This window comes from Puma concolor, chromosome D1 (assembly GCF_028749965.1).
Source record: "Puma concolor isolate L17-30 chromosome D1, mPumCon1.1.hap2, whole genome shotgun sequence".
Lineage (NCBI taxonomy): Eukaryota > Metazoa > Chordata > Mammalia > Carnivora > Felidae > Puma > Puma concolor.
Window position 1 is genome coordinate 6644278 of NC_141676.1, and position 12171 is coordinate 6656448.

General features: G+C 43.3%; 1 long non-coding RNA gene across 1 annotated transcript; it reads right to left on the reverse strand.

Annotated features, from left to right (window-relative positions):
* Nucleotides 1–3358: 3358 nt before the first annotated feature.
* Nucleotides 3359–11131, reverse strand: LOC147576377 (uncharacterized). The gene is made up of 2 exons (XR_015240719.1): nt 10180–11131; nt 3359–10149 (listed from the first exon to the last, which is right to left on the reverse strand). It is a non-coding gene; the product is annotated as an uncharacterized LOC147576377 (long non-coding RNA).
* Between the last annotated feature and the right edge of the window lie 1040 nt (nt 11132–12171).

Sequence of the window (12171 nt, forward strand, 5' to 3'; positions counted from 1 at the left end):
TTTAAAACTTCTACTCTTCAAAGACAGTTACAAAAAAAAAAAAAAAAATGAAAAGGCCAGGCACATACTGAGTGAAATATATTCAAAATATACATGGACAAAGGACTCATATCTCGTACTTGTAAAAGGTCTTACAACGCAACAATAAAAAGATAAACATTCCAATAATTACACTGGCAAAAAAAAAAAAAAGCGAATAAACACTTAACAAAAAAATGTGTATAAATGGTGAGTAAGCACAATGAAAAGATGCTTAACATCATTAGTGATTATAAAACCCAATTTATTTTTTTGTCACACTTTTGTTTATTTTGGAGAGACAGAGACAGAGCGTGAGCAGAGGAGGGGCAGAGAGGGAGACACAGAATCTGAAGCAGGCTCCAGGCTCTGAGCTGTCAGCACAGAGCCCGACACGGGACTCGAACTCACGGACTGTGAGATTATGACCTGATCTGAAGTTGGACGCTTAACCAACTGAGCCACCCAGGTGCCCCATATAAAACCCAATTTAAAACAACAATTGAAAAAATGAAATCCTGGGACATGTGGATGGCTCCATAGGTTAAGCGTCTGACTCTTGATTTGGGCTCAGGTCATGATGTCATGGTTGGTGAGTTTGAACCCCGCATCAGGTTCCTTGCTGACAGTGCAGAGCCTGAGATTCTCTCTCTCCCTCTCTGTCTCTGCCCCTCCCACGCCCTCTCTTTTCTCTCTCAGATAAACTTGAAAAAGAAAAAATGAAATCCTGCCATTTGCAGCAACATGGATAGATCTAAAGAGTATACTGCTAAGTGAAATAAGCCAGTCAAATTTCATTCATACGTGAAACTTAAGACACAAAACAAAGAGACAAACCAGATTCTTAACTACAGAGAACAAACTGATGGTTATCAGAGGGAGGGGGGGTAGGGGACGGATGAAATACGTGAAAGGGGTTAAAAGAGTATGCTTACCATGACAAGCACTGAGTAATGTATAGAATTGTGGAATCACTATATTGTTCACCTGAAATGAATATAACACTGTATGTGAACTATAATGGAACTAAAACAAACAAAAAAAGCAATGAGGAACCACTATATGTTCACTAAAATGGCTAAAATTTAAAGATGAGACCATACCAAATGATTATGAGGATGAAGAATAATAAGACCTCTCACACACTGTTGGTGGGAATGCAAAATGGTACAACCACTTTGGAAAACAGTTTGGAAATTTCATGAAAACCGTGCATACGCCTATGCAACATACCAAGAAAAAGGAAAACATATATCCACAAATACTTGTACGCAAATGTTTATAGAAGCTTTGTTCCTAACTTCAACAAAGTGGTAATAACTCAAATAGCCACGCAATGGAATACTACTTAGCAATGAAAACGTTCATTGAACATTCAATCGGGTTATGAAGCATTCCAAGGACAGTGCATGCAATGCTGCATTTACCCACTAGAGGGAAGCAAAAGCCCACTCATTTCCAGTTCCATCAAATTTGTGTAGTCCTTACCACAGCAGGCAGGCAGACAGGGCATTAACCCATTTTCTTTAACCCCATTTAACTGGTGGGAAAACAAAGGCCCGGAGAGGGCAAGTGACACCCCATGTTCGCCAACCTGCCAGAGCCAGGAGCCAGGACTTGACCCACATCTCCTGGACTTTGTGGGTTTCTGAATCAACAACCCGGAGAGACACTCGCACAGCTCTCCCCCACGCTCTGCCCCATCCCCCCAAGTCCCCTCACTCTCCTAGCCGTCGTCCCTATACCGAAGTCGGAAATCTGCGGCCTGGATCCGTAGCAACTGGGCTGGGCCTGGGAGGCCTGAGGGGAAGCTTGGTGAGGCCAGGAAATGTGGAGCTACCGCTTGAATTCAGGTTTGTTTTAGAGACACCCAGGAGGATCAGGGTGATGAAATGCAAAACAAAAAAAAACATGGTAGGAGAGCACGTTGTCCAGCTGGAGGGTTGTGTAAATGCCTAGGGTTTGTCTATAATATCAAGACCTAGCCTCTTAAGTTGGACATAATCTTTGGGGGAACTTTATGTTGGCCTGCTCTCCATTCCCCTTTCGTACTCAGAGGGTAGCAGTGGCTTCAGGCCTACTTTTGTACCTTCCTGTCCCTGACTCTGTGTCTGGCCTTTACCTTTCCAGTCCTGGCCAACCCTAAGCATGCTCGGCACCAGGAACCGTGTAGCCCCTAGTGAATACAGGCCTCTCTCTCTCTCTCTCTCTTACTACTTTGCAATGAAGTCTTTCCGGGGAGGCTTCCGACTCTGGAAAAAACGAAGACCTTTCTCCAAAAGACCCTAAGACGGCGTCCATTCAGAATAGGCAATCAAGTCCAGGGGACCATGGTTCGGCTTCTCCCTGCCATCTGCCTCTTACGAGATCACTTCAAGGGAAGAGGAAGTCCCTGTGCCCAGGGCCTGCACGGGCTGGGTGGCTTGGAGGTTGGTCTGCTGCGGACAGTGACATACGCACTGAAATAACAGCAACAGAGTCAGCCTTGAGACTGACCAGGGGTCAAATCCCAGTCCTGCCACATTGGTTGGCAAAGCGACCCAAAGCCTGCTTTTCCATTTTTAACACGAGTAACATCTTCCAGAGTTGTAACGTAGAAAAAAAAAATTCGGTTCACCGAGGCCCCTCCACTGGACTGATCTGTGGCCATCAGGTGAACCAGGATGGGAGGCCTCTGCTGGGTGTAGCATCTTCTGTAGACCAGGGTCCCCCACTCTCCTAGGCTTGGCTGGGTGGAATGAGCCTCTCCCACCCCTTCAGGCAATAGGTCAGTTGGGAGTGGAAGGGACTTAGCAGCCAGGTTAACACCATGAGGGTATTTCATTGGGGGGCTGGGGAGGGTGGTATTTCAGTATTTTCACTTTAACTGAAAAGGGAAGACCTGAAGACCACCTATCCAGGCCGTTCCACAAAACAAGGGGACTCCGTGACCCAACTTGTCTGGGGCACCAACAACTGATTAAGGGTGTGATCAGGAGTAACAGACGGCCACAGAGCCACTTCTTATTAAACGCACAAAGCGCCCCTAGGCCTGCAAGTGTTATTTCACTGAAGCAATGGAGAGCTCTCCTTCCTCGCTCCCAGCTGTTTCTCTACACCCCGGCCCAGCTCCCCAACTGCTGCAGGACGAAGCTGCTGCTGCTTCTGTGGGGACGTTACTGGGTCCTTTTAGGTGGTGGACTCTCTACCACTTCCCCCAAGTCACTCCCCTACTCGAAGATTATGCTGATCTTTCACACGAGCCAGTAACAAGGTGGACAAACCCCCACAAAACGCCCCATCTTCTCTCAGCTGCTCACGCAAAGAAGTTTGGTTCATAGACAGAAGAATCACACATATGAAAAGTTTTCCTTTTTATTTTTATTAGTAAGAAATTTTCAGCTTTCAATAGTGAGGTTTCTTCATGTACTAGATGCACGGGGACTACCTGAAAATGAGACAAGTTATCATAAGGATCCCACATAAACACGAACTGATTTTGGTTTCTGACGAATTTAACAAAGTCTCTCCCACCTTCCCCAACCCCAAAAGCCTAGAACTAGAGAGAAGGAAAACGGAAAGAGTTCTGAAGACAGGGGTCAGAGTCAAGCAAAGACGCCGCAGGGATTTGAACCCTGTCCTGGAAACCAGGAGTGCCAACCACCAGCATCTTTTGCTTTTTTTTTTTTTAAGCTAGGAAAAGGCCAAAAAGCAAAACCTGAGAAAACAAAACTTGTTTTCTCAGGAAAAGAAAAACCTTTACAACCCTACTGAAGAACACTGGAGAATCTGCTTCAGCTAAGATGCTAGCTTGGCCAAGTCTGTTATGTTCACCTGAAAAAGTCTTAGCAGAGAATTTTTGCAATCCCACCCAACAGTCCTCGAGACTAAAACGCCGATGTTTCTTCAGTTTACAAGGTAGATTCTCCCACCCAACATGACAGTCTTAAAACATTATTCTCCATTCACTGGTTTAAGTGTTTTAATCACTGGATAATGGGGTTATAGATTTAAAGTTATCTTTGAGCTTTTAGTTGTGGTTTTAATAACGTTAACTATTTGCAGGCAAATTAATGGCCTCTTCTAGTAGTGCAACCCACCGGAAGGAACAGCTCAGGACCACTGTTACCTTGAAACCGATTATGGATCATGGCCTGAAGGATCCAAGCTACTGGCGGCATCGAGGTGAGGGGTGAAGGGTCTGCGCTAGGCCAAAGGCAGGGAGTGGCGATGTGGCAGAGAAGTCACTTGTGGGGAGACCTTGCTTTTTAACAGGCTTCTGGAAAAGCTAGGGAAAAGTGGTTGCCCGCTTTCCCCTTTCCCTCCCCTTCAAACGTCACTGGACGTTTGGGCTTTTTAAAGAGCTGCTGTAAAAGCAGCACAATCAAAGGTCAGACAGGCCCAAGAGTATACAAGGTACTCAAAGCATTCCTTTAGATGCTCCATTCTCCAAAAAGAGCCTCAGTGCATGTCTGCCAAGGGCGTGGAGGCGAGTCCTCGTTTCTAACAGAAGATGGGGTTATGAGGCCGACACCGTTTTTATTGACCTTAGTATAAGAGCGCATTGTTGTCTCTCTTGCCACAGGAAGGCTCCATGGTTGTCCTACTTTAAGCCTTCGGTGCCTTTAGGGAAGGATACCTGAAAAATCTTAAAAAAAGGCTTAGCGCCCACCTCACCCCTCCACCCCCAGGCCAACAAACAGCTTGCTCACATGCTATTCATTCCAGCATAAAGCTGAAACTATTTAACACTAAATTATTTACTCATCATGGATCCGACTTGGTACGTAAATATAGAAAAAAGCTTGTTCACCTGTTGTCCTCATTTTGTCCACTGGTGAATTCAACTGGAAGCTCCTTCTACATGTCTGAAGAATACCATCTGAAAGAACTAGTGGTTCCCAATCCCCACATTTTAAATGGAATGTTTATGTAAAGTAAATAAGCTATTTTTTTTTCCTTACTGGTCTGGCTTCTCTGGCCCTTCGCATACGTCTGCTGTTTTGAATGTTCCTGCGTATAAGAATTAAGACCAAGGGAGGGGAGAGAGAAACCCACACAAAGACAATGCACTAAGACCACTGAACTGATAAACATTTCCACTTGCCAGTTACATTTCTTGAAGACTGTTGCTTGTTTGGAATTTATTTCTTGTCACTGATTTTAAGGTTGCATCTGGAAAAGACTAAAGGCTTCAGTGCCCTCCCCACCGCCCCCTACCAGAAGTGAACAAAAAGCATTTTACCTAAAGAAGCACAGCAAAAGGTACTTGACTTCAATCACAAACACGAATGCTTAAAGCTGCAGAAATTTCCTCAACACTCAGCCTTTATCACTCAGCTGGATTTTCCTTCAACAATCACTACTCCAAGCATTGGGGGGGAACACAACTTTTAATCATACTCCAGTCGTTTCACAATGCATTCTAATAGCAGCAGATCAGAACAGTACTGCATTACTTGCCAACAGAACAGACAGACCTGAGGTCAAGACAACTGCATTCTCTGTGTGGTCTGTAAAAAAAAAGCTAAAACAAGTAAGCCCCACCCCCTCCTCCCTTCCCTCCAAAACAGGGGAAAAAAAATTTACTTGAGTATTATGCGGATACACTGCAAGGTCTCACACACTCACTAGGAGAACAGAAGGCAGAGCCAAGCGCTTATATGCAAGTCAAAATCCTGAACAGCTTCATGAAGGATGAAATGAAGCCTCTGCAAAGGAAAATTCTTTAAAAACCCACATGCCCCCCCCATACCTATATGAAAGGCCAGTTGTATAAACGTTGGCTAACACCAGATGAGATGATTATAAGCATTTAAAAGTTAACATGCAAACTCTGGAATGTGGACAGTATTGTATTACTCTACCCCTGTCAATTTATAGACCCCTGACTTTCTAGAAACAGTGTTGGTGTAGTTACCTGTTATTCTGATCATACTCTCCCACCTGTCTAAGAGGTATTTATTCCTTATTTAGAGGGCCTCTATTGCCATGTGCCTGGAATTATTAAATGCTCATCACTTTACGAAGGATAAAATGTTTTTCCTGCCTTAAAGTTAAATTCGTTCTTCCGCTCAATTCCTGATCTTGTCCATTAAAGTGTGTTTCGCAGACAAAGTTTCTGAAAGATTAGAGAAGAATCCCCCCAAGATTGCCCAACACTAACTACAAACAAACAATACTTTATTTAAATGAGGAGACAGCTTTCTAAAAGCATACATTCTCTATATTAAAATGGTTTTATTTTGAACGATTTTATGTTTTCTGCACAACGTACATCACAACACAATTAAATTTTAGCAAGATTAACAGCATCCGATTCTTAACACATTATGCTATCCTTTTGTAGGATTTAAGCGATTCAATGCTAAACAAGTTTTCTTAGTTTTATAAAACGCCGCCTTATTATATAAAGGCACCACCCTCAAGGCTTTTAGGAATTACTTGCCTGAGTGAGGTGTGCGATCCCATCATGGAAGCCCACAGGTACAAGTCCTGTCTAACTTTACAAAGGCTAGATGGGAAAATTCCTCACAATCCTGGAATCCCCTAGGGAAGGGATCAGGAAAAACGGCCATGTTCAATACTCAAGACATCCACAGCTCTTATTTAAAATAAGCACTTATCCCTAACATGCAATACTGCAGGTGCAAGTTAAACTTATCTGTTAACAGCTGCCTGCTGTTTTCTGCTCCCAGATGAAATGAAGCAACTCTTCTGATAATGAAGAGAAACCTGTCTGAGGCAAACGAAAGATTGGCAAACAGCACAGCCTCCTCCTCTCAATCCACTTGATCCCACTCTGAATTATTTCAGCTTCTTTTATTCCACGATTAATGTAGTATTATTTTCATTTCATTTCTTTATTCTGCTTTTGTAAAAGCAGCATTTTGAGATGGACACTTGATCTTCGTTGCATTTCTCATCAATTCATTATATTATTTCTCATCAATTCATTTTTGTGTGTGGGTATAGCTTGATAGGCCAGAACTTTTAAATGGTAGATTCCATTAACTTTAAATTGGTAGTTTCATTTGGTTAATTTTTTTTTTTTTTTTTTGCATATGCAGACCATGCGTTCATCAGTAGTAAGGATCTCAAGGTTATGCTTTTTCCCCAATGGAGGTATGAAATAGAATCTTTTCTGCCTTTACTTATCATTCACCAAGGAGCTGTTCCCTCTCCATCTAGGCCATCATATTGCCAGGCTGGTTATGACTCAGAAGAAGTTATCTGAAAAAAGTCTACAGAAAAAAAAGGTTTCCCCTCCCTCATCCACAAAGACCCACCCTCTGTATCAGTTATGATTAAAATACACAATTTACAGCAATTTTGAAGCATACCTTAGCATCTTGTTTGCAGTCATACAAAAGAAAAATACTTTTCCTACACTAAGAAAAAAACTTGCTTATACACAACTGAAAATAGAATCTTACTTGAGAATATAAAAGCTACCATCAGAAGAAATCCCTTCAGGATCATTAAGCCACTTCCTTTGCTCTGAAGCTCCTACAGTAGTATTAAGTTATATTAAATCACCTGAAAAAAATTCCAAAAGAGAACCACACACTACCATATCCAAACAACTTTAAGTCATTTTTCAAAGTTCCCAAAGTTTCTAAGTCAGCCAGTGGGCTAGACCAACCCCCAGTCCTGTACTTTCCTTCCCCAAGCCCTACACTGTGAATCCAATGGATCTTCATGAACTTCCCCAGCTGCCCAATTCAAACATTGGGGGAAAACAAAAACTAGAGGATCGGGAGTTACTTGCCAACTTGGAAGTTGAGATTTCTTTAGTTTTTCCATCCTAAGTATTTAAGTTCTCTGGCATGAATTATCTGAAATCATAAACTAAACAATTACCTAACCCCAACCCTCCCAAATCCCAACCATTAACAGGCCACTGCCAACTACCAATTGCCAAAATTTGCCCTCCCCTTTAATAAAAGTGATTTTAAAGGTCACGTTACTTGAAAACTTAACTTCAACATTTGGCCTAGTCAAGCTCTTCTGAAGTGCTCCTGAGAGGACTGAATATGAACCAAAGCTGCACTGTGCTGTACCACTCCAGCTTCAACTGGGAATACTCTTCCAAGGAAAAAAGCAGCTCCAATCCCTGAAGGTGTTCGTGCCAACAGCATAGCAGTACAATCCTTCTCTAACCCAGTTTGTCAATAGTACTATAGCATCTGTGGAAAATCTTAGAAAGAAAATTTTCTCCCCCACCCTCTTCCCTGTTAAGACCACCCCAAAATAAGTAAATATGACAAATTTAAAGGGTTATGTATTAAAAAGCTGACAAAGGGGTGGAAAAAAAGAGTAACTACCAGCCATTTCTCCAATGGACAGCTCCGCCACAGAACTCAAAAGTGAGAGCTGCTCGTGCTCTAGTTTCTAGAAACTGTAAACCTGTGGTGTTCTGATTATCCTGATACTGGATTTTCTTTTTTTCTGTTACCTTGAGTCATTTGCCTTTGGGAGTCTAGACAGACCTAAGGGGAAAAGAACTCAAAACATATTTTGCCCCCCCATCCCCACAAGAAAACTTCCCCCCACCAGAGTTACACACCCAAACTCCACATTTACATAACTTTAATACAGGGTGAGGGAAGAAAAATAGGTCATCTATTCACAAAACTGAAATGCTTCATTACCCCAAGCTAAAAATAAAAACTTCTTACAAAACTTGCCAAAATCTTGTCTCAAAGTTGTTCTATCAAATTCATTTGGTTCAAATCAAATTGGTTATAAACAAAAAAAAACTTGCCATCTACCATTCCTCCGGGCCTTGGAAGTCTGCCCTCAAAAGCTTCAGACAAGATGCATGAGAAAACAAGCCTGAAAAAGAGAAACCTACAACACCCGGAATCGGCCTACACCCCGTCAAATCCCTTGGCGCTTAGACACACAACTCCCCCGTTACCATTGGAAAAACAAATAAAGGTTACCATACTCCAGTTACAAAAAACACATTAGCCGACCTCACGGATTTTTACCACACCACTCGCTCGCTCGCTCGCTCTCCCTGCGGCCTTGCACACTGGGATGCTTGCTGCTCTAGGATCCTCTATCTATCCTCCACACCGCCTGCTCGCCGCCTCCTCGTGGTCACCGAGCCACAGCCGCCAAGCCGCTCGCTAGCTTCATCACATCGCACTGGCTCCTCCTCCTTCCTGGAATCCTCTCTCCTAGCTTCACCTCCAAATCGTTAGGGCTCCTTCTTTCTTCCTAGCTTCCTTCACCAAACCGCACTGGCTCCTGGACTTCTCCTTCCTTCCTTCCTATCTTCACCACGAACTGCAGCTGGCTCCTCAGTCCTAGCTTCACCAAACACTGGTTCCTGGAATCCTGTCTGCTGCTCCTGTCTTCCTAGGTTCACTGAATCCACTTCTGCGTAGCACCTGGGTCAGCTGCCAATTACGCTAGTCCTCAGGATTTAAAATCATCTTAGCCCAAAGTCCAATGCAGAAATGTTAAGTTGGAAGTTATTCTTGATCTTGAATTACTTCAGTTATGAAAGTTCTTTAAATTTTCCAAAAGACACTAAGCTACTGCATTTAAAGACTTTGAAATTTTTAGCTCTCCAAAAATATGCTACCTTGGTTCTTAAATAATTTCAAGTCTTTTTAGTACCAAGGCCATGAAACGCTGTAATTTTAAACTGATTCCCCTTCTAGCTTCTGAATAATTCTTCTAAGTTGGCGCCGGTCTATAGTTGTTTTAACACCCTCATCTTCTCAAATCTAGCTTCTGCATCACCAGAAAGTAAATTCATGGGCGTTTATAAGAAATTCTAATAAATATTAATTTCCTCCTTAGTTTTCCTGTTCTTGCACTTAATCCAATTTTTTGTTTTTGGCTTTAACCTTTTCTATCTTCTTTTTGACGTCTATCTTCTAAGCTTGCGCTCAATAGTTGTCCTAGCTTTTCGTATTCTACCTGAAATACTTTCCCTGAAGGTATCTTCCACCTCGTTTCCAACTTCTGGTTTTCTCCTGAACTTGTAATCTGAGACCTTAGTTGCCTTGGTTTTCTAGTTTGTCTAAACACACCTTTTCTTCTGCTTCCTCCCTTTGGACTTTTAATTTTCTGTCTTCTAAAAGCCGTAACTTTTCTTCCAGTTTTCCTATCTTCTCTAAGTCTTTTCTTCACCTTCCTGTACTTCTGTCTTTAAGTCTTCACCTTCCTGTACTTCTGTCTTCTCAGTTCTCCACTTCAATTTTCTAAGCTCTCCAAATTTTTATCCTACTACTTCCAATTAGTATTTGTCATTTTAAGAACTAGGTTTCAAATGATGCAATCCTCCCTGCGCCATGAATTTGAAGGCCTATCTCTTAAGGCACCTTCAACTTAAATCTTTTTAGAATAAACTTAAAAATTTTTTTAATCGTCTACAACTCGTCTTTTTAAAATACCGTTTAGGCCCTGTTTAGGTCGCTTACATTTTTAACGTCAATCTACACGGCTGCCCTTCAATTTAAGGATTTTTTTTGAATCCCGGGCTTGGCAGTTCTGGCCTCAATTTTTAAAGCCTAAGTTTTTTCACTGCATGAAGAAGCTTCGTCTCTTAACCTCCGTCTTGTTCTAGAAAGATCTTTCCTCTTTCTCAACCTAGAAGTCTTCATCTTTTCCCTTACAGAAGATCTTTTTAAGATTAAATTACTCTAAGAGTTTCATGCTAAGCAATATCTCAATAAGCATTAGCACTATTTACGTTTCCTAAAGAATCGTATCAATTCCTGTCTATCTCTTTTTAAGAGAAAAACTTATCTGCAATCTCCTCAGGCAGTGCCTCCTGCCTCCCCAGCCGCCTCTGCGCTCGCTGCCTGAAAGCCTGCCGCAGAGCCCCGGAGAGGCGTATTTATAGACGGATGACGGCTCACACCGCGATCTCAATAACCCTCCGCCGCCTTTGTGAGGGAAACAAAAATAGTTCCAGGGCAGGGTCAAAAATAGAATCTAGTTTTACAAGACTTTCCAGATTTTTCGTGACAGTTCACGCAACTTGATTGCACACTAGGTACCCACGCGTATTTTAAAACGTAACTAGCCAGCACATTTGAGTTGAAAATGCAGGCAAAAACAGAATCACACATAAGTAGACCAAACAGCACCCCCCCCCCCCGAAAAACCCCACACCCATTACTTGGGAGTTTTTTCCCAACTTTTAAAATGCCTGTCATGTTTCCTCCGGAGTACAGTAGGTACTATGTAATGCTTTTTGAAGAAAGGTTACAATGGGTTTACTGACGGCCTTCATCTCCATTACGTAACCCAGCAGCAGCCTGGGAAACACCGCAGCCATTTTAGGAGCGGCAAGGTGTCCCTTTGTCCCCCAGACCGCCTGGGGTCCTGCGGGTTGGTGCTGAGCTTATACTGCACGCGTTCTGATTGCCCTGTTACTGGAGAAGCCCGAGCGGCCTGGGGTTATCTGCTTAAGAATTCTACTAAATGTAGAAATCGCTTCCAGAAAGGGCCTCTACTGGCCTCTGTGTGCGGCTGTCTCTTGCAACAAGAGCTGGCGAGCGAGCCCTGGGGGGCTGCCGAGATCTAACGCATCCTGGTGGGCTGGCGTTCCTTCCTTCACACGCTTACCCTTCCTGGCTTTGTGTAAATGCTTGCTAGACGTCCCCCAACCATTTTTGGTTGGTTTTTTTTTGTTTGTTTTTTTTTTGGATCATGCCTACACTTTGTTCCGTCCAAACGTGAGCCGTATAGGGGCTTCCAGTCTTCTCGCTAAAGTTATCAATACCCCAATTCGCTGGCAAAACCGAGTCTCACGAGTTTCACCTCCAAAGACATAACGACCTTGGGCACCCAGTTCGGGAACGTCTTCTCGAATATTCCCGAAGCTTTGCTTATGGATTTGCTTTACCGTGTGTTTTAGAGTCTGCATGATCCCTGGCTTGGCTCCATTCTCCCGATTTTCTAAACCGGACGTGCAAAGGATACAAAAGGCTTTCCCCCGACCCAAAGCCTTTCCTTTCTGCACAGTCCGCGTTTTGCTTTCAAAGCACCCCCCGGAGCTTCCCAACTAAAGGGAAAGCTAACTAAGCACCGCGTTGCAAGGATTCTGGAAAAAAAACACCTCGGTTCCCGGGGACGCAAAGGGGATGTGACTCCGGGGCGAGGCCGGAGGATGTGGAAACAATGGCGCTGCGGGGGTGGGGGTGG